The sequence below is a fragment of the Schistocerca americana genome, chromosome 8 (assembly GCF_021461395.2).
Source record: "Schistocerca americana isolate TAMUIC-IGC-003095 chromosome 8, iqSchAmer2.1, whole genome shotgun sequence".
NCBI lineage: Eukaryota > Metazoa > Arthropoda > Insecta > Orthoptera > Acrididae > Schistocerca > Schistocerca americana.
The window spans coordinates 141,083,854-141,110,139 of record NC_060126.1 but is presented as its reverse complement, the minus strand read 5'-3'; the positions used below and the strand labels follow the sequence as shown (position 1 = coordinate 141,110,139).

Genomic DNA, 26,286 nt, shown 5'->3' with positions numbered 1-26,286 from the left:
GCCATACCTCTGAGGATGTCCAACGTAGTACTAGACGAAACGTTAGGAATAGAAGTATTCCATGGACCACGGCCATATAACCCGGAAGAATTATCAACAACAGGACTACTACTGAGACTTAAATTTTTCGGTTAATTTTAACAGCAAAATTTAAAAGACGTATGGGGTCTGGTATAAGACTTGATTAGAAACAAGAAACGTATAAAGAAAATGACTAGACTACAAAAGTGGTCTTAAAGTTCCCCCCCCCCACCCCACCCCCACCCCCCACCCCCCCGGCCTCCGCCAACCTTGGTATTGCGAGCGCTGAGATTTTTAACGAACGAAGATTTACGTTTTTATTAATATAGATAGAGGTTTCTGGAATGAGAGCACTTGCCCGCGAAAGGCAAAGATCCCGAGTTCGAGTCTGGATCCGGCACACAGTTTTAATCTGCGAGGAAGTTTCATATCAGAGCACACTCCGCTGTAGAGTGAAAATTTCATTCTAGAAACAACCCCAAGTCTGTGGCTAAGCTATGTCTCCGCAATATCCTTTCTTCCAGGAGTGCTAGTTCTGCAAGGTTCGCAGGAGATCTTCTGTGAAATGTGCAGGGTAGGAGACGAGGTACTGGCGGAATTAACAGCTGTGAGGACGGGGCGTGAGTCGTGCTTGGGTAGCTCAGTCGGTAGAGCACTTGCCCGCGAAAGGCAAAGGTCCCGAGTTCGAGTCTCGGTCCGACACACAATTTTAATCTGCCAGGAAGTTTCATAGATAGAGGTTTCCGAATATTAATAGCAACCTCTGTAGCTGCAGTCGAGGAGAGCATCGAAGTCACCAGCAGACGCGCGGCTTCCGCGAGAGAGATCTCCGCGCGAGTGCCAGTGGTGGAGCAGATAAGCAGTGTGGGGAGCTGGGAGCAGACCGGTCCCGCTCCCCCCTCCATCGCGGCGGAGCCAGCCGGGGACAGCCGAGCGGCCGGTCTGTGATAAGCCGACGCGGCCGGCGGGCGCGCGCTCAGTCTGTCTCTGGTGTCCGCCAGTTGACGCGCCCAGTCGCTGCCGCGTGCGCCAACGTCTGCGGAGAGCCACCTGGAGCGCCAACACACACACACGCAGCACAACACGAGGCAGGCGTCTGCTGCTGCGGGCATCCACCATCACCTCACCTGCCGCTCCAGCTCCCCGTCTGTAGGTGACGTCCGTGTAAATGGGCGGTTGCGATGTCGATGACAGCTCCGTGTCCGAGCGAGTGCCTGTCGAACGCGAGACACGAGTGCGTGTGTAAAAAGCTGCGCCGATTCAAACTGAGACCACTGGACTGAACGGTGTTTACGAAGTGAACCCCCGCTACGTTTACCACGGAGGAAACTACGCTCCACTCGGCGCCCACAGTGACTGAGCCACCGACGATATTAGGTGAGTACGGCAAAATTGCCGCTCCAGCTACCCGCACGGTTTTTGGTGCATTGTTCGCTGGGCGCAACAAGGGGAACGCTGTTGCCGCAGCAACCTGCTAAGCGAAGTGAAAGTTTTCAGTCTAAATGTAGAAATGAACGCCCCAAGGCCCACGCTTACGGGCCTTGCAGTGCGATTCGGGACTGACTAACTGTTCTTTCCCGGTTGATTATCTCAGGTCCTTCCTTTTAACCGCAAGTGTGTTCTTCAAACACGTATCAGAAGTAGCGCTTTAGTTGTTTGTCCTCACAGCTGTTTCAGAACCGGTTGCGGATGCCTGACAAGTTACCCGTTGAAAGTTCAAGTTAATTATGAAACACAAGGCTCTGTGTTTTGTTTATATTTATGAAAGTCATATGTTGCGTGCAAACTTACGTAATTTATTAGGTCATACCAATCAAATCGAGCTCTCCTTAAAATTTTAGACAAATTTCTTAGTGTTTCATGTGTAACAACCATTATTTAAATATCTAGCTCAGGCATCTGATCTCTGACAATAACAACGATTTGTTATCTGTACCTTTAAAACTACGGCGTCTAAAGACGGACGTGACAGTTTCCAAACTTTTTTTTTTTTTTTTTAGTTCATGAGTTTCATAAGACTAACAATTAAGGAAATGTTGTCTGTCTGTCAAATTTTGTTAACACGCGCTTGCTTCTATGTGACAACCCTCTCACCAGTGTCCTCTTACCATAATTCCAGAAAAAACGCATATCACAACACGCTGCTTTCTGTGTGTTAGTACTGCCCTCTGTGTTTTCGAAAATGCACTGCGCACAAAAATATTAAACAGCTAGCGAAGCAACCGGTTGTTTTTTTTGTTTTTTTTTTTTTTGTTTTTTTTTTTTTTATTTATTACTGTACTCGCCAAGACGTAGTAGTAGTGGTGGTTTTCGAAGCTCTGTGCCCAACTTCTGTGAAGCAAACTGTGTTTGTTATGTTTCACTCAGTATAATTGTCCCTCGCTATCACTGTTTTTATTTATTTTTTAATATGGTCCAGCCTCATGGAAGAGACAGAATGCGTGTTAGTGAATTCTGTCATGTGAGAAGTGCATTGCGTGTGTTGTAGATATTACTTGGCTTTTTTTTTCTTTTTTTTTTATAACTCTCTCAAATGATGTAAGGTTGTGAACGTATCAGTACCTGCCAAAACATAAAATGTGTACTAATAGACAAAGTAAATTTCTAGAATGACTCCATGGTCATTGTGATCTTCGTGAATGATACTGTCTATACCGCTTAATAATACTTATAATTCTTTACTGGAAAATTTCATGACCTGTGTTGGCCAGTCCGAAACGATTACCTGTAGAACAAAGTTCAGCATCGAACTACACTGTAACTTACGGCCGTCAGTACTGTGATCAAAACGGTAATTGATCTGCACAGCATCATCAGCGAAACTTGCGTTATGATTTTCATTGCTACTGTTGCAGCCTCCCCTTGTGCAATTCAGTCCATTTTGCGTCTTTTCCTAGACTTTGAACTATGTCCGGCTTGATGTTTACCAACATCATGGTTTCCCCTGTACTGTAATTGCTTTCTCTGCCATTTACGGTTTTTTCCCTCTTTACATCATACCTCTCTTCTTGTTTACCGGCGCCTTCAAACACTGTACTGCTACTCTGTAAATTATACGTTTATAGTCGTAACAAGCGGGCTTGCCTCCCCACAATAACTGACAACTCGTAGCTATACGTCCGCATTCAATGAATGCCACTTTCCCTAAACAAAATAGGCATTTATTTAGCTTCACGTAGCAATATGACTGTTCGAAACTCATTCCGAAAAACAAAGCCAAGTAGCGAATATAGCATCGCTTTACGGTATGCAGTGGTCGCTAAAATTTATGCAGGCATGGTTCGCTAGAACCCTAATAATTAACAACATTAAACCTTGATGTAGATAGTGCGTATCCCCTACTTGTGATTCCGAATTGTGAGATGATTTACCTAGTCATTTACTTTGGTACCTACAGTGAAAAGTGACAGAATCGGAATAAAATTTGTATCGGGAAGGGGGGGAGCAATGTAGAGTATCTGCTAAAAAAAAGTATAGCACTATTTGTAAGTCTCAGAGTTGTTGGGTTTGTCTTGTGAAGCCTGCTGAGAGTGTAATACATAGTTTTCCTAACTTTTGCGACGCCTTACATTATCTTGTTCAGGTCAACTGCAATAGATTGGCCTCCAAGGCTCACCAACTTCAAGCGGAAGAGGGGTAGAACAACAGATGCAAAACTTTCCACGTTCCACAGGAAAAGGGAGTGATTATTTTTTCTGGCCTTGGTGCCCCTGCAATTTTCTTCTTCAGTCCTTTGTGCAGGACGGTGGTTACTGCGCAACTTTGCCCTTCGCATTGCTGGATTTTCCATGCATAACCTTTTCTCGTTCAGTTTTTTTCCTGTCAAAGCTATGCTACCAAAATTCTCAACGAAAGCAGGCACATCGATAAAAGAAAATATCCTTGGCAATTACCATGATGGAATCACCCAGGAATTTGGCATTTGTGTGTACCGAGTAAGTATAGAAAGGGTCAGAATCCTTAGTCATGTTATCTTCTCGGTTACTTGCATTTTTATCTTATCTGTAATAGTCACTACCGCGTATCTCGAAACTTTACAAATTCTCACTAAAAACTGCCTTGCCACGGTTGTTGGGTTCATTCGCACCTTGCGTCGTCGGTTCGAGAAACATGCCCTCCTCACCATTTTTTCTATTAGCAGATATTAACTTCGAAACTAAAATAAAACTTAAAAATTGATTCTTATACTTCGGCGAAATTTTAAAGCCCAGTGGTTTTTAATGCCAATTTGCTACTTTAACAATAATAAAAATGTCTTGTGTTTGCAAATCTATTTGTCCCCTTTATTTTCGCTATGGACTCTTTGTTATTGTAAACACGTCCATGACTAGAATCTTGTCTTTATTTCAGAATGAACTTCAAAACAAATGTAATGTCACTTTTTTCCCTCTGTGTGTGAAGTATTACTTAGAATCTAACTACTGGTTTCAAATAAGCTCTGCATTTTTTTAAATTATTTAACGTGTGTCATAGTACTGCAAACTGTCTTAAGGGAGCTTTATCATTTGTACATTCAGAACCAACGCTCTACGAGTACTCATGTAAGAGAAATGAAGAAAAGATGGAGATATAGCCATCAACCTAAAAAGGAGGCTTAATATTTTAGAGTCTAAACTTGAGACACTGGGGAAACTTGCATTTGAAGCAAATGATGTTCAAATTGCCGTCTGGTCGATTAAAGATAATATTGTGATGGTTCCTTTGTATGGCATACAGCCAGTTTTCTTGGCCTATTCCAGAATGTACTAATCTTCTGTCTATCCTTTCTCCCCTTTTTGCTTTCCCTCCCCTCTCCCCCTTTTTTGCGTTCCCTCCCCTCTCCCCCTTTTTTGCGTTCCCTCCCCTCTCCCCCTTTTTTGCGTTCCCTCCCCTCTCCCCCTTTTTTGCGTTCCCTCCCCTCTCCCCCTTTTTTGCGTTCGCTCCCCTCTCCCCCTTTTTTGCGTTCGCTCCCCTCTCCCCCTTTTTTGCGTTCGCTCCCCTCTCCCCCTTTTTTGCGTTCGCTCCCCTCTCCCCCTTTTTTGCGTTCGCTCCCCTCTCCCCCTTTTTTGCGTTCGCTCCCCTCTCCCCCTTTTTTGCGTTCGCTCCCCTCTCCCCCTTTTTTGCTTTCGCTCCCCTCTCCCCCTTTTTTGCTTTCGCTCCCCTCTCCCCCTTTTTTGCTTTCGCTCCCCTCTTCGTTCTCTTCTGTACACATAAATTACAAATTCCTGGGTGTTTCCTCCCTATCTTTGGGCGACTGGAAATATAGGTTCGCTATTCTGAACAAGCAAGCTGTAACTGTGATGCTTTTATGAATTTGATCATACCATGAAAGAGGATGTCAATAGCATTAAGGCTCGTTATTGCCTCTTTGCCATGATCCATCTATTAAAATCAGACCTGACCTTGCTGCTTGGGAAGGGCCGTTAGATAATCGAAAACTGAACAAAATGGGAGCTCGTGCGACATCTTTTCCACATCCCAACGCCCACACTCCTCTTAGATATGGGAAACACTTTTGATCACGGAAGCATAGTAATGACGAATGAATTAAGTTTCCCGATACAAATGTGAGAGTAGAGTTCGAAGAAAACCGCCAAGTGCTGAAACACAAGCACAAAAGATTTCCCTCAACGCGCACCTGGTAACGTGCAAGAAGTTGGAATGGAATGCACGCATTGCAGCTGTATCAGGGTTCCCCCGCTCCGTCACACTTGAAAGAGCAACAGACTCGCCAGTCTTGGTCAGTGAATAGGCGACAGAGCGTTCTCCGCGATGCAAAGTGAGGGAGACGGCGAACACTGCTGTCCGGCCAGATTATCTTCGCTGGTCAGCATATTTCCGATTCCCCTCTTGTAATGCTCTTCGAATTGACGAAAGTCGGGGAGCGTTACAGTATCCTTGATACCAGCAGGATGTAGCAAGAAAAATACGGATTTCCGCCCAAGAATTGTGGTTAAAATGGTACAATGAAGAGCCGTTAATATTTGGACTCGTACATCAGTCACCATTGTGCTGTCGCAAGGGAAGATAAATTAATTCACACGGTTGAATTGGTATCTGTTACTTAATACTTGCACTACTTCACTGCACTGTAATGAAAAATGGCATACGAAACATTAATTAAGTATAGCATAGTCTGTGATCTTCCATCTGTGTCTACCGAAAATGAAGATTAATTCTCTACTCGTACACCTTTCTCCATATTGGACTCTGACGTAGTTTATCCATTTACGGAAAATTTAAAGCACCTTAAGACAAGATCACTGTGACCTTCCTCCAGGTAGAATCATTAAGTGCCGCTCTTACTAAGCCTTTGCCTTTCCCCTTAGTTCAACGACCTCTTAAAACCATTCCTTCCATTTTGTTTTCTATCGGCCAATACTCATATAGGAAGAAAAATTTCGAAAGTTGAAGAAAGGTTCCCTGTGTGCTAAATTTGATGTGGCTGAAGCTGATTGCAGCAGAGTGCTGAGTTCTTGTAAAACGACTGGCTGAAACATAATGGTGGAGCAAGAAGCACGTGGTGAACACACTACTCAGCGCACGACGAGAGCTGACAGACGATTGGCTTTAATTTCCATTTACGCAGACAGACTTTTTTTGTCTGTATCGACTACTTTTGGTAATGTGAGTCTACTGCAGCATCCCTGTACAGGCTCTCGTCTGTCACGACTCATCGTTTTTGTTAGCACTTCCACGTCAAAACTGCGCATGTTGTGAGGCCTGTTTGCTGTGTAGTTTGTAAACAGAATGGTGGTCAAAATATAGAATTAAGGAACTAAGAGGGTCAGTAATGTTTACTAATGATCTAAGAAAAGTTCATGAGTTAGATGGTAAATTCTACACACGGATGATAAATGTAAGGACAGGAAAAGTTACAATTGAAAGAAAACAGCCCTCGGTCACTATTTTTAACGAATTAACCGGGTTTCAACACTGCTGGTCTATAACATGGTCACAGAATTATGACTAAAAACGTATGATACAGAGTAAAAGTACAGAATCATCGTGATAGACTGGCAATACTTATTTCATTTATAAAATAATAAATATGCGAAAAGGGCCTTAGTCACAAAGATATTTAAGATAAAAAAATTGTGATGGCGAGCCACTAAGGGCTGCTCGTTACTGGAGCGGTTACAGGTTGCAAACGGACTACAATTTTTTATCTTAAATGCCTTTGTGACTAATGCCCTTTTGGCATATTTATTATTTTATAAATGTCATAAGTACTGCCAGTCTTTCACGATGATTCTGTACTTATACTCTGTATGATACGTTATTAGTCATAATTCTATGACCATGTTACAGACCATTCTTTGATTTAAATTCTGAGGCAGACACTCCTAGCAGTGTTGAAACCCGGTTAATTCGTTAAAAATAGTGACCGAGGGCTGTTTTCTTTCAATTGTAAGTATTCACGGTCTCTGATCTTGCAACCATGTGCAAAATTTTACGACAGGGAAAGTGTTGGCCAAGCATTTCAAAACATCAGCATCCATTTACTCGGCAAGATATAAAGGTACAAACACATTCAGAAACGTTTATAATGCAGTAAAGAGTCTATTTACTTTATCCTTTGTATCTCGTTTTCTTTCTACTTGCCAAATAACTTCGAAAGGGTATTTTCCTCATTCCTTAGATTTGGTTTTTGCACTGTTGGTGTAATTTTCATTAAAATGTTTTCCGGCTACTTAGCTTTTATTTATGTATTTTCCACATATTACAAGTAACTTATTAATCAGATATTTGGCCTTCTTACAGCAGAAAACTAGTAGAAAAGATATGAAGTCCTTATGCAGCTTCTCCAATGAGTCACGGAACAGAGCAAACAAAAAGACGAAGATTAAGAAGAGATAAAAGCATAATCCATAACATCAGTGAGCGCAGCGAGAATAAGTTAGCAGACGGGTCCAGAAAAACCTATTACGCCGTAAGCACATTCTGCAGCATTGATTGTGCCGACTGTCGAATTCTAGACACACTCAGTGGTGTCAATTGGTAATTCTCGTCCGTGACGCATCGCGACGTTGTTGGTGGCCGGTTTACACGCGCCCACCACGAGGAGCTGATTTTGACCAGAAAGTCACTCGTGTAAAAAGGGCTTCAGTTCGAAAACGTTTATGAGCTGGATACATCTTCAAATAGCTCACAGAGCGCCTTTCAGTCTTAACGTTCCTCTCTGTTACAGGGAGGCGAAAGCATACGCGACGCTTGAAGGCCCGCCCACTTTCTAAAGCCCTCCGCTACACACACACACACACACACACACACACACACACACACACACACACACAAACAGTGGGCCCACGGCGGGAAGAATGCTCGTCCCCGATTCGAGGCGGCTCGGTCTCCGTGTATACCTCCGCCGCCGCCGAGCCTGCCGCGTCCGGAATACGCAATCAACCGGACGGTCGGTCGGCTGTGGAAGTAGGAGGCAGTTCGCCGTTACGTGGCCTCTCCAGCCTGAACCAGATCGCCGTACGCTGCTGGAGCGCTGGAATCTCCAAGCCGACCTGTTCGGACGCCTCAGGGAAGTCTGACGCCATAGGTGGTGCCTGTCGTCGCAGCTCGCGTGTTTCCCCGCCCCGGGAAGGTTCTGCCTCGGTGGATGGGAACACGGGGCGGTCGGAATTAGCTCGCAGGCACTGAAATGACCGCTGCCAGTCACGTAATAGTAGTGCTTCCGCCTGCGCATAATAGTACGCCGCATGGCCACCGGAGGGGGAAGATGATACCGTATTTGCGATTGTTTGATTCGAAGGGCAGAGTTCTCTTTAAAGGCGCCATTCCGCCTCTTCCCACAAACTCGAGGAACCTGTATGTACCGGGTGATCAAAATGTCAGTATAAATTTGAAAACTTAATAAACCACGGAATAATGTAGATAGAGAGGTACAAATTGACACGCGTGCTTGGAATCACATGGGGCTTTATTAGAAGCAAAAAAACAGAAACGTTCAAAAAATGTGTGACAGATGGCGCTTGATCTGATCAGAGTAGCAATAATTAGCATAACAAAGTAAGACAAAGCAAAGATGATGTTCTTTACAGGAAATGCTCAATATGTCCCCCATCATTCCTCAACAATAGCTGTAGTCGAGGAATTATGTTGTGAACAGCACTGTAAAGCATATCCGGAGCTATGGTGAGGCATTGGCGTCGGATGTTGTCTTTCAGCATCCCTAGAGATGTCGGTCGATCACGATACACTTGCGACTTCAGGTAACCCCAAAGCCAATAACTGCACGCAATGAGGTCTGGGGACCTGGGAGGCCAAGCTTGACTAAAGTGGCGGCTGAGCACACGATCATCACCCAACGACGCGCGCTAGAGATCTTTCAGGCGTCTAGTAATATAGGATGGAGCGCCATCCTGCATAAACATCGTACGTTCCAGCAGGTGTTTATCACCTAGGCTGGGGATGATGCGATTCTGTAACATATCGGCGTACCTCTCACCCGTCACGGTAGCAGTTACAAAACCAGATTCACGCATTTCCTCGAAGAAAAAAGGCCCGATAACGGTAGATGTGGTAACGTGACTTTCTCGTCGTGCAGTGGAGTTTCCACGACAGTTCTAGGATTTTCGATAGCCCAAATTCTGCAGTTGTGGGCGTTGACAGACTCTCGGAGAGTGAAATGAGCTTCGTCGGTCCACAACACGTTACTCTACCAATCGTCATCTTCCGCCATCTTTTGAAACGCCCACACCGCAAATGCCCTCCGCTTCACTAAATCGCCAGGTAACAGTTCATGATGCCGATGGATTTTGTACGGATAGCATCGGAGGGTGCGCCTAAGTGCCAACCAAACAGTAGTGTATGGAATGCCAGAGCGACGTGCGACTGCACGAGCGCTGACTTCCACGTGCATAGACGAGCCCACTACAGTCTCCATTTCTTCCTGAACTGTCTCAGCAGCATTACGCCTTGTGCTCGGTCGGCCTCTACGGGGTCTATCGTCTAAACAACCGGTGGCTTCGAACTTCGAAATCATTCTCGCCACAGCTGCATTTGTCAACGGACCTTTACCCGTTCCAGTCCCTATAGTGATAGGATCGTAACGCTGAACTAGCACATTCCCCATTCTGATAATACAGCTTCACTAAAAGCGCATTTTCAGGTAACGTCAACATGCTGCGACTGCTGGCGCATCTGATTCTCTCTCTCAATACAGCTCGTTTTATACACGATTGTCATGCGCAGTCACTGTCGTTTTGCTGTCCAGCGCCATCTGTCTGACATTTTGTTAACTTTGTTTGTTTTTTTTTTGTTCTAATAAAACCCCATGTCATTCCAAGCATGTGCGTCAATTTTTACCTCTCTATCTACATTATTCCGTGGTTTACTAACTTTTCAAATTTATACTGACTTTTTGATCACCCGGTATATTACCTTCGCCGAGTTATATTCCATAGGCTGGGGAGTTCGGCAGTTTTCGTCACAAAAAGAGTCTGAATTTTTCCGCCCAGTAATTTCCGGGTGGTGCTCGGTATCGACCTGGTGACTGCAGCGCTGTGGCCGTTTGATGTTGCGAGCACTTGCACTCACGGCGCCCTGCGTTACGAGGCGGTCGTAAAGGCGGGCTGCGGCGCGGCGCCCACGCGGCTGAAAAGCGGCGCTCGCCGCCAGCACTCCCCCTAGCCTTAACGACCGGCGGCAGCTGTGGCTGCGGCTGCCGAGGGCGAGGTCGGGGGAACGGCCGCCAGCCACTGCCAATGCCGGCGGGCCGCGTCCCGGCCGCCGAGCCGAACCCCGCTCCCTCCGTGCGCCCGCGCTTTCCGTCTCCCCCAGCCCCATTACCTCGCCCTGCTACCATCTCATTACGTATTTTTCGCGGTGCTGAAATATCGTGTCAGCAATCGAGTCTGCAGAAGCAGATTATCGTTGTCATTTCAACAAATGTCGCTGCAATTGATTTTGTCTATACGTACACTACTGGCCATTAAAATTGCTACACCACGAAGATGACGTGCTACAGACAGGAAGAAGATTCTGTGATATGCAAATGATTAGCTCTTCAGAGCATTCACACAAGGTTGGCGCCGGTGGCGACACCTACAACGTGCTGACATAGGGGAAGTTAAATAAAATATGGCGGTTCAGTCTTCGATTGCTATTCTTTATTTTGAATTACCGGTTTCGGGCTAGCTGCCCATCTTCAGATCTGTTAGACAAAGTTAAAAATGTAATTAATAAGAGAGATACAGTTAGTGATAGAAATATCTTAGTTTACAAAAAGAAATTTTGGAACGTATTAAATGCCAACATACCATATATTGTAGTTACAGAGTAACTTGTCCGTACAGAACACTCGGTTCACTGTCATAAGTAAAATTTCAATCTGTTAAAACCTTATATCGCAGTTTTTAAGAGTAACCTGATTGGTAACAGTAAAAAGTGCCCTCTACCTATAACAATTGTGCATCTGTTATTATTTCACCGTATATATTAATGGGGAACATTCTTTTTAATAATTTATTACCTTAAAAATTGTTTTTTTAAAAAGAATATTAACCATTGGACGAAACATCACCGGTATGGCCCGTCGACACAGACAATGGACTGTTGATGACTGCAAACATGTTGCCTGGTACGACGAGTCTCGTTTCAAATTGTATCGAGAGGGTGGGCGTGTACGGGTATGGAGACAACCTCATGAATCCGTAGACCCTGAATATCAGCAGGTGACTGTTCAAGCTGGCGGAGGCTCTGTAATGGTGTGGGGCATGTCCAGTTGCAGTTATATGGACCCCCCCTGATACGTCTAGATGCGACTCTGACAGCTGACACGTACGTAAACATCCTGTATGATCACCTGCATCCATTCATGTCCACTGTGCATTCCTACGGACTTCGGCAGTTCCAGCAGGACAATACGACACGCCACACGTCCAAAATTGCTGTAGAGTGGCTACAGGAACATTCATCTGAGTTTAAACACTTCCTCTGGCCTCCAAACACACCAGACATGGACCTTATTGAGCATATCTGGGAAGCCTTGCAACGTACTCTTACGGATTTATGGACAGCCCTACAGGATTCATAGTGTCAGTTCCCTCCAACACTATTTCAGACAGTAGTCGAGTTCATGCTACGCCGTGTTGCGGCACTTCTGTGTGCTCGTTGGGGGGGTGGGGGGGGCTACACTATATTAGGCAGGTGTACCAGTTTCTTTGTCTTTTCACTGTATCTATACCTGAATAGATCTCCATCTTTATTTCGTAGAATTTATGGAAATAGCTGAGCTTTACGGATTCAAGACAAGCAACGGGGTGATGAACGGCAGGCACGGAACGTGTAGCGGGACAGTCAGGCGGTCATAACGAACAGCCGGGACCGTTAAACCTGGAAACGAATGTCCGGCTGCGTTTAACGACGCAGTCGCTCGTGAAACTTTCTCTGCACTCCCAGCGGCATAAAGTCTGTCTGCTCCGGTTAGGAAAGAAGCTGAGGGAGTGTTAGACACGTGCCGAGGGAAACATGTGAGCCTCCGGGCCGCCTTAATTTTAGTTTCCGAGCGTCACGTGACTGCAACCGTCGGGTCTCATGTCGGCGCCAGCTGAGTATGCACAATGTGGAAGGCCGTGAGGCGTCAGAGGTTGGCACTACTGGCCGCTGCGAGATTAATTGCCGTACCGTTCGTGGGGACGCGGGGTGACAACCTCCCAGAACGAAAACAGATGCGGGTGCTAGTGTCGAGGTCGCAGACGGTGCAACACGAATAACACGCGCGCTGTCCTAGCACAGTGCGGAAGTTCTTCGCACCGAATCTGTAAACTGTGACATCGGTGTCTTCCATTGAGTTTCCACTTGGCGGAGCTCGAGAAAATTAAGTGTTAAGCGTGCCCGTTGTCTAGTGGTTAGTGATTAGTTACTGACTCAGAGGTACCTCGTTCGATGCACAGTGATCAACTTCGATCTTTCTACATTGGAGTAAAGTCAACTCTTTGGAGGCAAATGAAAATCTAGTTTAATAAAACAGCAAACCATGCACCCCCACCGTTAGTCATTGTCATATACCGTTCACAAGTGTCCATAGTTATTGAGCTGAGACTGTATGATTAAAGATTTCCAACACGATGTCTGATACAATAATTTGACAGACCAGGGAAACTTCAAGCTGTTTAGGATCGCCCATATTCAAAACGTTCGTCGTGCTGTATGACCGGAAGCAATAATAAGAGACGCAGCTTCCAACTTCCGCAAACAAAGTTTTCTCTGAATTCTACACGAACGGATCTACACACAGATAACGAGTCCCCGACTTCTTGCAGTGCATGGTCTTTAGTCCAAAACAAAGGTGCCACATGGACCACTTTGTCCATAACATGACTAGCAGCACGTCACCAGATAAATGATGTGCTGTTTTCATTATTACTTTCTATTTTAGATCTATTCAATCCTACATACATCATTCTGATTATTACGCTCCTGGACAGCAGGTCTAGCAAAGAGAAGTATATTTCTATGTAAGAGACGAGAGAAGGAAGATTTTTTTCCCTCGCAGGTAGACCTCTTGGGTCTTCAGAGATATTTACTAGCAACATATCTATGGAATATTCCACACAACTCCGAAAGTTAGCACGGCTATGTTTTCAAGACGCAGTGACCTCAAATCTTAATCCAGACATTACGATTTAAGTTTCCTCTTGTTTGCCTAAATTATGTTAAAGAGCTCCTTCGATACGGACATCGGCGGCCCTCTGCCGGTAATCCTGAAAACATACCGTTGCACTGTTTGTAACGAACACTCGTCGACACATGTTTAAAATCTATAAAAAGAACCAAAGAAAATAGACTGGAAACCCTTGGAAGTGGCTGTTCACACAGCAAAGGAAAGAGAACAGGAAAGAAATATATAGAAGTCGAATAGTTTATTTATTAGAGTATGCATTACTCTCCAAAAGAGAACAAAAAGCTCGCTAGTGGTATGTGGGTATTAATTGTGTTTTTATTGTGCCGGTCTGCATAATTTCCTACACTGCCTATTCGCAACCCTATCTTACAGCGAAGGAATGATGGTACATTCTGAATGGCGTCTGAAGATGACCTCCGCAGCTGGTTTTCTCGTCGTGAACTTCATTCCAGAACGTTTGCCTCACAGCTACTCTAATGAGAAGAAGGTAGAATGGACATACGTTGCCATTTGGCGCTGAAGATATAAACAGAATCGTAACTAAGCTGACACTACAGTGTATAAGAACATTTGTCGAGACTGTTTAACACAACTTATCTTCGGTAGCTGTTATGTACATTGCAGACGTACTTGATCCTTGTTCTGAACTCTGCGTATCTCAACCACCATGACTGTTGTTATGATGTCTATTTTCATAACTAACTTCCTGTTCCCTTCTTCTTGCAGTTGTAAAGTGTCCGCTGATTTTCTTTCACGTCCATATTAATTTATTTTTAATTTATTTCCGTGTCGTATGAACTACTGATTTTCTTGTCTTTTGTGTTTACTTTCCACCTGCCTCCACGTTAACTTCTAAGCTCCTCCTTAAACGCTCATGGGTCTCAGATAAATGAACGGAAGTTGAATGTCCGCGAGATAAATAAGAATAGATGTGTCCAGGTGCAGCTTCTGTAATAAACAAATGAATATCAACCAGAAATTAAAACTAAATAGTCCACGCAAATATTATGTTTTGTATACTTTCGCTGAAAGTCAGTTCCCATATTTTTTTAAAAATATTGCGTCACATTGCAAACTGTTTAACCAATACTGTGACTGATATTGCAAATAGCCTTCAATAGGATGTGTAATAATAGGGTTATATTAAATATCCTTGTGAATTATACTTTCAGCAATGACCAACTGATTGGTTAATCTTCAATAAAATTCTTCAGGGTATCAGACCGCATCGTTACAATTTAAAATGCGCCAACGTTTCGGCCAGCGTTGCAGCTGGCCTTCATCAGGGCCTTACGTTAACTGCTAAATGAACACACTTGGTTCCTTAAATAGCTGCACGAGAAAACCGTGTCGTTACTTGATTGGCTGTAAAAGGAGGAGGAGGAGGGGTGAAGGGTACGCTTTATTGGTGTTTCCTTTATTATCTGTCATTGGCTGAAATAGCTGTTTTCTATTGGTCTTTATATTAATCCACCCCATTGGTTAATAGTTGCATAATATGGCGCTGTCTACAGCCCAGTAGTAGTCACGGAAAACGCTCATTGTTGCCTTGCGATGTCACATACATTTCTGTCTGTTCTACTGTAGTGAGAATTACGTACAAATGTCATAATGACACAAGATGTCACCTAATAGATGAGTATGTAGATCAAAATTACATTGTGCCAGTGCCAGGATCCGAACGTTTAACCATTCACGTATCGTCGACTTGAGAAGGGAGGCGTGCGGGAGTACTGCGTGCAGTTGCGCAAAGCCACTGTGCCAGGGTGGTGTAGTGGTTAGCGCACCTACCTAGTGAGCGGGAGACCCGGGTTCGAATCCCAGTATTGGTACAAAGTTTCATTCGTCGCCTTAGTCTGGATATACACATTATATCGTCAACTTGTTCCAACTAGAAAGGCTAAGCAGGCAGTCACGCAAAATATTTTGGCGCCTGAAAAAGCAGTGAGCGTTATCTGTAGAGGAGCCACAGTGAGCGTCCAGACGCCGACGAGGAAGACCGTGCGTCAGATAACGAAAACTGAAAACTCCTTCCCTATCTCCACAGTTTCTGCGAATCTGTTGGGGAAAAAGCGGTTCCTAACTTCGGTAAACAATCCAACTGGGCTCTCAGGCTGTGGAGAGTTGATAACTGGCTCACAAATACTGGATAATAGATAAATGTAAGTGATGATAAACATGGAACTGATTATTACACGTCACACGAGCAACGCGGTTAAAAACACCGAAGCGTGTTGGGGAGGAATGGGAAATCCCTTCACAACCATCTAGACGTATATTTTTACCTTCTTCCATCACATCACTTCAAATACGGTGATATTTTCATAAACATTCCACAGCCGTTTGCTTCCTTGTCCAATTCGTTTAATTCATCTCTAATGGCCTCAACGTCAGCGAACTATTAAATTCTAACCTTCCTTCCGTAATCATGTGGTCATGTTTGTATTTTCGCTGAGTAGGCGCTTCCGAATTCCGGCTCATCTAAAAATGGAAAAGGTCGATCCTTCCGCGTTTCCGAGCCGGAAGTATCCATTTCAGTCAGAGCCAAAAAAAAAGGAAAAAAGGTTGGCGCGTGAGTAAACAAAGAAAATACAAGGCGACTTTATTTCTGCTCCAGACAGAACGACGGCATTTCCGCATACCTGGGAAGGAATACGCGTCTGACAAAACGACTGATCAAAATGGCTCTAAACAAACACCTCCCAATCAATCGTTCTGCTACTGCACCTGCGTATGGAACAAACTGTCCTTCCTGAAAGGTCACGCTTATATCTGTCTACCGCCAAACGCAATAAATACGCGACGGAGTTCTGGATATTTCCAGACGCAGTGGCTCCACAGCTATTGCTAACATTTGGGCTCTGCTAGCCGCATACGATATGAAGGTTGTCATTTCCGTGCGATTGTAAACACACAGATGCTGCAGGAGGGTCGTGTGGTAGTAACGTGCTGACAGGCTGTTGCCTTCCAACGATATGTTTATCTTCTTTCAGGGTACACCTGCGGTAAAGTGGGAGAAGAGCTCGGCCTCTGTACCAGAAGGCAGTGTCTGTAAAGGTTCTTCGAATTTGTTTATAAAGCATTTCGTTTGCTGTTATTTCGTCGTAAGGTCATTTTAAGTGGTTCTTGAAAGGATGGGTGGAGGGAAGGAAGAGAGAGAGAGAGAGAGAGAGAGAGAGAGAGATAGAGAGAGAGAGAGAGAGATTGAAGTTGCCAAGGGGAATTTCGATCTTACTATTGAAGCACCAGTGGTGGAAGACGTCCAAGACTATTTTCCTCGTTTGGAACCCTCACAAAACGGTAACCGGCATCGGAACCGTAAAATGGAATGGTGATCACGACGACTCGTAATGATTTCGAAAACGATCTCAGTTTAATTTGGACATCAAAGAAGCAATACCACTTAGAGACAGCTATAACTCACATTATGAGTAAAATATGGTAGGTCCTTGTATTTTTTGTTTTCACCTGCCGAAACACATTTTTTGTGTTAACAATTTGCTTTTTGGTGTATGTAAATAAAACAGAATAATCTTTGGAAAATTACAGTTTTGCATTTTAATCAGAAAAGTAAAGAAAAAACTCGTTTCTCTCTCTCTGTCTCTCTGTCTGTCTGTCTGTCTGTCTGTGTGTGTGTGTGTGTGTGTGTGTGTGTGTGTGTGTGTGTGTGTGTGTGTGTAGTACAAACTTTATATTTCTCAACATTTGAGGGAAGAAAGGTAACTTCCCGTTGACAACGAGGCCATCAGAGGCGGAGAAAAAACTCGGATTGTTTCAGGATTGGGGGTGGAAATCGGTCGTGCCCTCTTCAAAGAAACCATCCGGACACTTGCCCGGAGTGCTTTAAGGAAGTCACGGAGAACCTAAATATAGCTGTCTGGACATCCTCCCGAATGCTAGTCCACTAGTCCGCTGTGCTAAACACTACGCCACAACATCCAGGTAATCGAGGGAGAGGGGGGGGGGGGGGAGGGGGAGCAGTTCTTTTTCAACTATGAGAACGTTCACGCAGCGTTTCGCAGGAGCTTATTTCTGTCGTCGAGAAACTGGACGGTTGCTAGAACGTTCCGACCGTTGTTTACAGAGACTTGATAACTATATTGAAAAACACTATCATCTCTCACTTCAATAAAAAGTTCTTGGCCTGGCAGTAATGTGTGACTTAATTCCTGATGTCTCTTCTTATTTTATCCGAACTGGCCTCGAAAGGACCAACGGTACCGACCGACCGCCGTGTCATCCTCAGACGATAGGCGTCACTGGAGGGGCATGTGGTCAGCACACCGATCTCCAGGCCGTTGTCAGTTTTCGTGACAGGAGTCGCTACTTCTCGATCACGTAGCTCCCCAGTTGCCCTCACAAGGGTTTAGTGCACTGTGCTTGCCGACAGCGGTCGGCAGCCCCGGACTGTGACCCATCCAAGTGCTAGCCAAGGCCGACGGCGCTTAGCTTGCTTAATGTGACGGCTTCTAATTATATGCGAGGTCATTAATACACAAAATGAACGGCAAAGGTCCCAACGCACTGCACTGTCCTTAAGAGCAACGCCATCTTAGAGGCTCAATACTGGCTTTTATTCCTGTTCCGAGCAAACTTTCGCCGCTAAGTCTGCGGTAATCCGGTGATAGTGTTAGAGCCCTTGGGCAGCCTGAGACCCGATACGGCCGCCCTCTTCTACTCGCAGAGGCGTCGCGACCTCGCGGTCCCGACATCTGAGAGGGTGCCATGGAAACGGGTCAGGGCCGGCCCGGTTCCCGCAGGAGGCTACGCAGACTCCTGGCGGCATTGAGCCCCCATCAAGCCACGGGCTACTGGGCAGTGGCGGACGCCGGCTAAATGCGCGGCGGCGTCTTAAGGCCGGCAATATCGCGTGCCGCTCCCCGGAGAGCAACAGCCGCCTGCCTGCACTGTGGCCGGGACGCGGGCCCTGCCAATCTCCAGAGCGCCAGCCCGAGTACTGCGTGGCCTCCACCTCGCGAGCAGCTTTCCACCCGAACAATATTAGAAGCGCACAAAACGGACCGAGGCTGCCGCCGACTTAATGCCACAGTAAAACAACGATAACGTAACCTCTATATACTAGGTTGTTAAACTGAATGGCAGCTACTCACAGAGGTCCAGTGTGTGCTCTATAATACGACGCGTGGCGTGTCTACCGTGTTTCGTTTTTTATCTGCCATAGCAATATGGCGAAAGACATTTAATCTCCAGTTCAGGACCTCCGCTGTGTCTAAGGCTTATTTTATGGACCTTTCTCCAAGAGGAAGTCCTTGGTTTCAGCTGTCTTCCCTTCCGTCGATTGGCCTTAACGTGGAGCCGCTTTTGATCCTTTTTCGTCATAGTGTTCTAAGGTTTCGACATGGTTGCGTATGACCTTAGTTGTTTTTGCGCCCTAGAATAGAACAAAACAAAACAAAACGCCTCGCACTGTTGCGTCGAAGTAGTTGACGCCTGCAGATAAGCAACCCAATTAACAGATACGCAAAGCGGGCTGCTGTTGCGCCTTTCCATAAAATCTGTGATAATTTCACAGTCATTCACGTTTGCCGCTTGCATTCAGTGCCCTATCTAGCACCAGTAACGTGGGTTAACCACTTGGACAGATGTTCTGTCCACTGATTTGCGTACTTTCGCAGTGTCCTTCCGAAACCCCAGTGGTACTTACAAGTAACCCTTAACTCAGTATGTCTTCTCCATACCCGCGCTGAAGAATGAAACTTCGGGATTTTTCTTTCATATTGTTGCTTCCGAGTATGACATCAATTAAAATAACCATTTACCCTGAAAAAAATTGGTTCTGAAGGGGATAATTGCAGGTTAAGGTCATAATTGTATTTCTGTGCTGTCAATACCAAGTCCGTCTCGACAACGATGTTATTGGCTGCCTTCCCTGCGAGAAAGGACTTCTCACCTTTCTCGTACTATTAAACACCAACGCGAACCGGTTATTCTTGCACAGACACCCCCCCCCCCACACACACACACACACAGAGAGAGAGAGAGAGAGAGAGAGAGAGAGAGAGAGAGAGAGAGAGAGAGAGAGAGAGAGATCTTGGCAGTTTTCCAGAGCGGTGGGCGAGTTGTGGAGACCTAGCTGACGGAGAAGTATAATAAATATCCGAACGTGTGTGTGAGGAAGGGAGGAGGAGACATCTGTAGGAAGTACCGGATGTTAGGTGTGATGTCAGACGTCGTTATAGATCTCGCGTATGAGGCTAGAAGAGTTTAGCTCCAAGAGAAACGTTCGCGTCCAGGCTAGAGAATTAGAGATACGAGCAGCATCAAACATTTGAAAGTCATAGATCGATTGAATGTTGATGCCCTGCAATGTTCTCGGGAACAGTGTGAAACTACAATGAAACTTCGGGCGATAACACAATAATCCGTCTGTCAGTCTCAACTTGCTTTACTTTACGTCAGTGTAGTATTATGTAGTATTATGTAATACTAACGTAGGTCACTTTCATCAGTGTTAGGGGGCTATATGACGACTAAAAAAGACTAACAATGACATTCGTTTGAGTAAAGTAAAAGGACAAGCGTAAATTACCAATCATCGGCTGGGAAACGAGAGCGTATGTTGGAGGCGAAAGAGACAACCACCTAACTTACAAGATGGAGGAAGGATGTTAGCAAGAATACTACAAAATAACACTACACACTTACATTTTGTTTCGGACCGTACTAGCCTGTTACGTTAAATCTTTATCACTATTACATAACATACTGGACTGTTTGCATTCTTTCACCTCGGGTTACAAGAGCGTAGTGTGATGCTGACAGACAATTGAGTGAGGTTTCATACTACGACTGCACAATTTATGTTATTGAGTTACACCCTTACTATTTGCACTGCTCAACTCAGTTCCTGAACGTAAATCACAGATCCAGACTTGCATCCATTTTACCAGAACACATTTCTGCCTGCTACAAGCAAATCTCTTCAATGTCTAATTGTGAAGCCTGCCTTCGCGTCGAGTAGCTTCGCCTTGGTGTATGCTTGGTATCACTTTTACGTAGCAGAAGCGGACTGATTGTAGCACTCACCAGACACAGTCTTGCGCCAACTCTGCAAGTAGCAAACATCCGCATTACAGTATCAGATGTGGGCTAAACTGTGTCAAGAGCTACATCCTTACATCTACGCTAAGTGTGAGTTATGGTCGTAATGCACTCGACGTGGAACGGACAGAAAGTGTGTTAAATCTGGTCCGGCGAGGCGGTCACTGGGTTATATACGAGCGATGTTAGAGAGATGAAACAAAAAGGACATTTGCTACATAGTGAATTGAATTGAGAAAGGCCCCAATAATTGGTACGTACCATCTGCCATGCATTTTGCAGTGGTTTAAAAAGTATAGATGTCGCTGTGGAAACATGAATCGCAACACCCTTGAGGTTTTAAGGAACTGATGGTATATCCAACAAGTGAATAATGTCATTTCCAACGAAAACGACACAGAAAGGTGTACTTAATAATTCAATCAATGTAAGCAGGAGAGATTCTTCTGACTGGGGAAACTTCACTTACGGGGTTCCACAAAGCTCAGTCTTAGGTCCATTACTGTTTATCATATTTGAAAATGATCTTCCGTCTAAAATACATCAGGCAACATCAGCTCAGTTTCTTTAAATGAAATAAACTGACCATATAATACAGAATACCGATGACTAGTTGGTTGATTCCTTGCCCGTAGATCATATGTATAACTTACGTTGAAACGATGAGGACCGAGTCAGTTTGTTATGTATATATGTTCTGTGTGTGTGGCTGTATGCAGGCCATTAATAGATTTGTAGATAATAGAGTGGATTAAACGCAATAAAATGAACGCTTTAGCTACTCATGTAATTAGTAAAACAATGAATTTAACAAATAAAGTTAACATGCAGTTTTTCTTCTGAATTACAGATACTATCATCTTCTGACTACAATTTTGTCTTTAGAGTAGGTGGTGTCTATAAAAACTGATTTCAGTTTAGCTTCAAAATTTGGATTGGTACCTCTCAAAGATGTTACGCATTTTTTCAAAATGCCAAACACTTACTGTGGATGCGTATTGAAGAACAGTTGTGGCAACATTAGCGTTGAGCGAAGGAAGTCATTTATTTTTTATGAATTTTGTATTAATGGAGATTACTACTACTTTCAAACTGTCATAGATTATGATAAATTTCATTATCAGATATACATAAATTGGGAAGGTGCTATTAGAAAGTTACTTAGGAACTTGGTTTACAGAGACGAGGCAAGGAAAGCATAAATATGTGACGGCATTGACAAAAAATAAAAAAATATGCACAGTTGAAAACTGCAGTAGAAGAACCGAAATGTAACTGATATTTGGGATTGTAGAATATCATGATGAATTGAAGAGTGACTGGAAATGTTGAGGAGAGACGTATTTTGAAAATGTTTACATGGGAGTAAGGATAAGTAGGTGGCATTGGAGACATCACCAACAGCATCCAAGGGTAGTTAATGCTGTCAATCGAGAAAGCAAATGATGAGGTATAAAATTAAAATGTTGTGTGGTCATCAATCCATCATTCAAGTTAGACAGCAGTTTTCGTTTCACTACCAAAACGAAATTTTCTGTAAGTTCCTTGCGCGCTCTGGGGACAGGGTTCATGGCCACACATGTGGCCGGTGTTGGAAAGAGATTGTAACAGGAAGTACCAGTCGGTAGCTGTTTGCTGTCGTGTTTTGCTTCTCTGCCTGGCTCTGCGGCCACCATCCGTGATAAACAAGCGGTCAGAGGGCGTGTGGGGTAAGCGACGGCTGTCAGCGCGATGCGCTGTGTGGTACCGCCAAGCACCGAACGAAATTCGGGGAATCCGTGAGTGATTGTATAGGGTGCCTCGGGGGCGGACTTCAGTTACGACGTAGTCAAACTGTCAGAGTGGTTGGCATTACTTCGTCTGCGCTGGTTCAACAGGGCACCGTAAGTTAGGAAACAGAAACTGTGCCTCCTATTTTTCGCTAAATTTCTGTATGTTCTGCTAATCACACGAGTAGCTAATGCGTTAGTTTATACCATGTGGTGAAAGGAACAGTGTCGGTTGCAACCAGGACTGTTATTTTTACCACACTGCATACTGGTTGCTGTACCAACACGCCATGAAGAGGAAACCATTTTTACGACTTTTAATACAATCTGCTATTGTGATGTCCGAATAGAAGTAGTGCTCTGTTGATGACGTTGTACGATGATTATTAAATATTAGCAATAGATGGGTACAGGTCTGTTATCTGAGCTGAATACAATCCCTTAATGTTGCTGTAGGAACATTATGTGATGAGGTAGTGGAAATCAGTATTAGCCAACATATAAATCGGGTAGTCGCTATAGCTAAGTGCTTCTTCAATTCGTCTCTCGGAAATTAAACCGAGAGGACGCAAAGTACGAAGTTGCCTGTACCACCGAACTGTCGTTTACGCCATATGTTCACCAGAGCGAACAGAAATAGGGATACTTCGTCCTGACGAGATGTCATCATCGGCTCACCCAGCCGTCTCGGGAGAACACAATGGTTGCATTTGTGTGGTGGCAGATTCGATTTTAGCTTCTCGTCTACGATGTTGCCAATGATGGAGCCTCAGTTGCACAAAAGTGGGGAAATCGCCTGTCGTCTACTTGAATGAACACGGGGGCAGTGGGTTAGGGATACCACGGAAAAGTAAGCATTTCAGTCAAGTGGAAATACAAAAATCTTTCGTATTGAGTCTAAAGCAGTTTAACCTAATTCCCAAAAGAATTTTACACTAACGTAACAATGTCGGTGGAAAAGGAAGTAATTGTAGTTTAAAAATTGCTCAAATAGCTCTGAGCACTATGTGACTTAACAGTTGAGGTCATCAGTCTCCTAGAACTTAGAACTACTTAAACCTAACTAACCTAAGGACATCACACACATCCATGCCCGAGGCAGGATTCGAACCTACGACCGTAGCGGTCGCGCGGTACGAGACTGAAGCGCCTAGAACCGCTCGGCCACTCCGGCCGGCGTCGTTGTAGTGCCCAATTTTAAATCCTATGTGGTGGCTTCGTTAGAGGTAGCAAGAGCCAAATTGAATTGGTTGACTCTTTATGTTTTATGACTGTCGTTTGCGATGCATCTCAACACATGATTCTCCCATGTTTCGAATCATTAGTAACGATTTGTCTGCAAGAGGAACTGCAACTCGCTTCAGTATAAATTTAGTTTTGATTTCATCTGTTGAAAAACTATCTCTAGGTCGTAATTCCTAATGCAACTGCTATTATAAATCACGTAGTCAGTTGCTGTTTGCAGGGCACTCTTATTGGTTCCATATGACAGGGTGCTTTATCATACTAGCTGCATTAGATTCTGTGATCCGGAGATGATTGCTCTACAACTGAGTCGGTTACATAACTGCTTATTGCGAGCAGGAAAGGGAAATGTATAGCGGACGAAGACTGATCGCGCGTCTCCTCAGCTGAAGATTGAAGACTAAAATATGGAACTCAGTTCTTCAAGTTAATAGTCTGAATTGACGCACTTACAATTTTAAATGCAGATGTCGACCTCATTTTTTTAATTCCAGGTATTTAGCCTACTTAACAAACTATATCTGTAAGAAAAGTTTAAAAAAAAATTATTTTATGGGAAGATCAAACTCGTTTTAGTCAGTTTTTCAAAGCGTAGTCGACACGTCGTTGTAGCTTCTTGACTGCAGCGATTTCAGATCAGGTTTGAACTTCGTCCTTTACTCGGATACGATTTTTCTGATGGACAACAACGTTGCAGACATACCAGTAAGTGATTTCGCGCCAATGAGTGCGCTCCGTTTCCAGCAATTGTGAGCCCTTCTACGTAGCTCTCCACGGGAGCTGCCACTGTCGGTTCCCATTGTCCGGCATATCTGCCCAGACCGGTGGATGACATACGGGCGGTGACCACGAGTCTTCATGCGGGCGGAGCCACCTCGCTCGTCTGCAATTCCCGTTAGTCGGTTGGAGGACGCTTTGCTCGCGAGAAAAATGAGGGAAGATTCCGCCACTCACTGCTGGTAAACAAGGAAGGTCACTTTCCAGAGGAGGTGGGTATGTCATAGGCACGTCTTCCTAAACTGTCTGTACACACTTGAGAGAGAGAGAGAGAGAGAGAGAGAGAGAGAGAGAGAGAGAGAGAGAGAGAGAGAGAGAGGTATCATTGGTATGCGCTCCTATCCGTATACTGCATTAGTGGCCACGAGTAGGGGGAGACGCGATACGCGAGGTGCGGTTGCGACGAACAAGGCCCGGAGGTAAACTTTCTACAAATTTCTGCACGCTAGCGCGGCGCTCCCTGAGGCGTACGATGGCGGAATCCATGCGAGACGCCAGAGTTTGCCGTCTTGAGTTCGGAGGCTCTACTTTACGTACGTCTGTGAGCAGGCGTTGGGAGTAGTTCACACACTCTGACTCACCACTCTGATTACTAACTAGTTGTGGATGCTAATAAAACTATACTACAGTGACGTCAGCAAGTAAACCTGAACTATTGTTGTTGGCGTTCTTTACTTTGTAGATGTTGCTAGAAGGTTTAGTTTACAGTAACTAACTGTCCGACCTACCTTCCTTCTGATGACGAATCCGACACCCATTACATCATTTTCAGTTGCTGTTGGTATTATCCTACACTCACCTGGCCAGAGAATTTTACTTTTTCTCACTTCACTGACCCCCGCTGTATCTAGACTGCCTTTTTTCCCTTCTCTTTTCAGATTTTCTAACCTCCCCATCACATGCAGACTTCAGGCATTCCACTCTCCGACTTGTAAACTGTTACCCTTTCGCTGGTTATCCAGTCTTTTTCTCATGATCTCCTGCTCCTACCTCCCCGGTGGACCTAAAGGAGGCTACCCTGGAATCTTTCGCCAATAGAGAGGTCATTATACAACCTTCTATTGCAGGCTAATCTTCTGTGGATAAACGTTGTGTGTCTTTAATCCAGTTGCTTCCGTTGCCTTCTACATCCTCAAGCTGTTGATCGTCGCCGATTCTTCCGCCTTTAGGGGCAGTTTCCCACCCCAAGGGCAAGAAGGTGTCTGCACCACTGTTCGCTCCTCTGGCCTCATTGAAAAAGGCCGTTGGCAGAACAAAGGTGACTTGCTTACGCCGGTTGTCTCCGTTCGCCGCTACTGATCTGTTTTATTCAACATTAATCAAAGGATGCGATCTAATTCAAGATCACGGTAGTTTTTATTATTAGTCAAAGACGCTACTGTTAGATCATGGTCGATTTTTGGGAAATAATGATATGGCACAATGCTGGTGTGTCACTTCATTAGAACTCCTGGTTTGTGAAACAGCGAACTATCTTCAGGCATGAAAAACGAACAGTTGGTCGTATGAAGTGAAGCGAAATTAATTTCTATTTTCATGTATCGGAAAGATACGGTAACTGGTAATTTTAATAAAGACGTGTCACATAGCTATTGTGCCAAATCACGGTTCTTCCACAAACTTGTTTCACATTCATTCTGGTACGGTGGCTGTAACACTGGGGCTATCCAGAAAGTAAGTTCCGATTAATGGAAACCACTTTGAAAATAGGAATACTTTATCTGAAACAGTTAGCTACAACTTCCAGCCACTGCTATACATGGTCACCACTCCGACTTACACATTTTTCGTAGC

At 44.6% G+C, this 26,286-nt stretch overlaps 1 protein-coding gene across 1 annotated transcript in view; it reads left to right on the top strand.

Annotated features, from left to right (window-relative positions):
* Positions 1-1,013: 1,013 nt before the first annotated feature.
* LOC124544712 (tyramine receptor tyra-2) overlaps positions 1,014-26,286 on the top strand; it is a 77,693-nt gene continuing 52,420 nt past the window's right edge. Inside the window, exon 1 of the mRNA XM_047123358.1 lies at positions 1,014-1,398. The gene's annotated coding sequence lies outside the window, so the exon portion shown is untranslated. The remainder of the gene's footprint in view (positions 1,399-26,286) is intronic.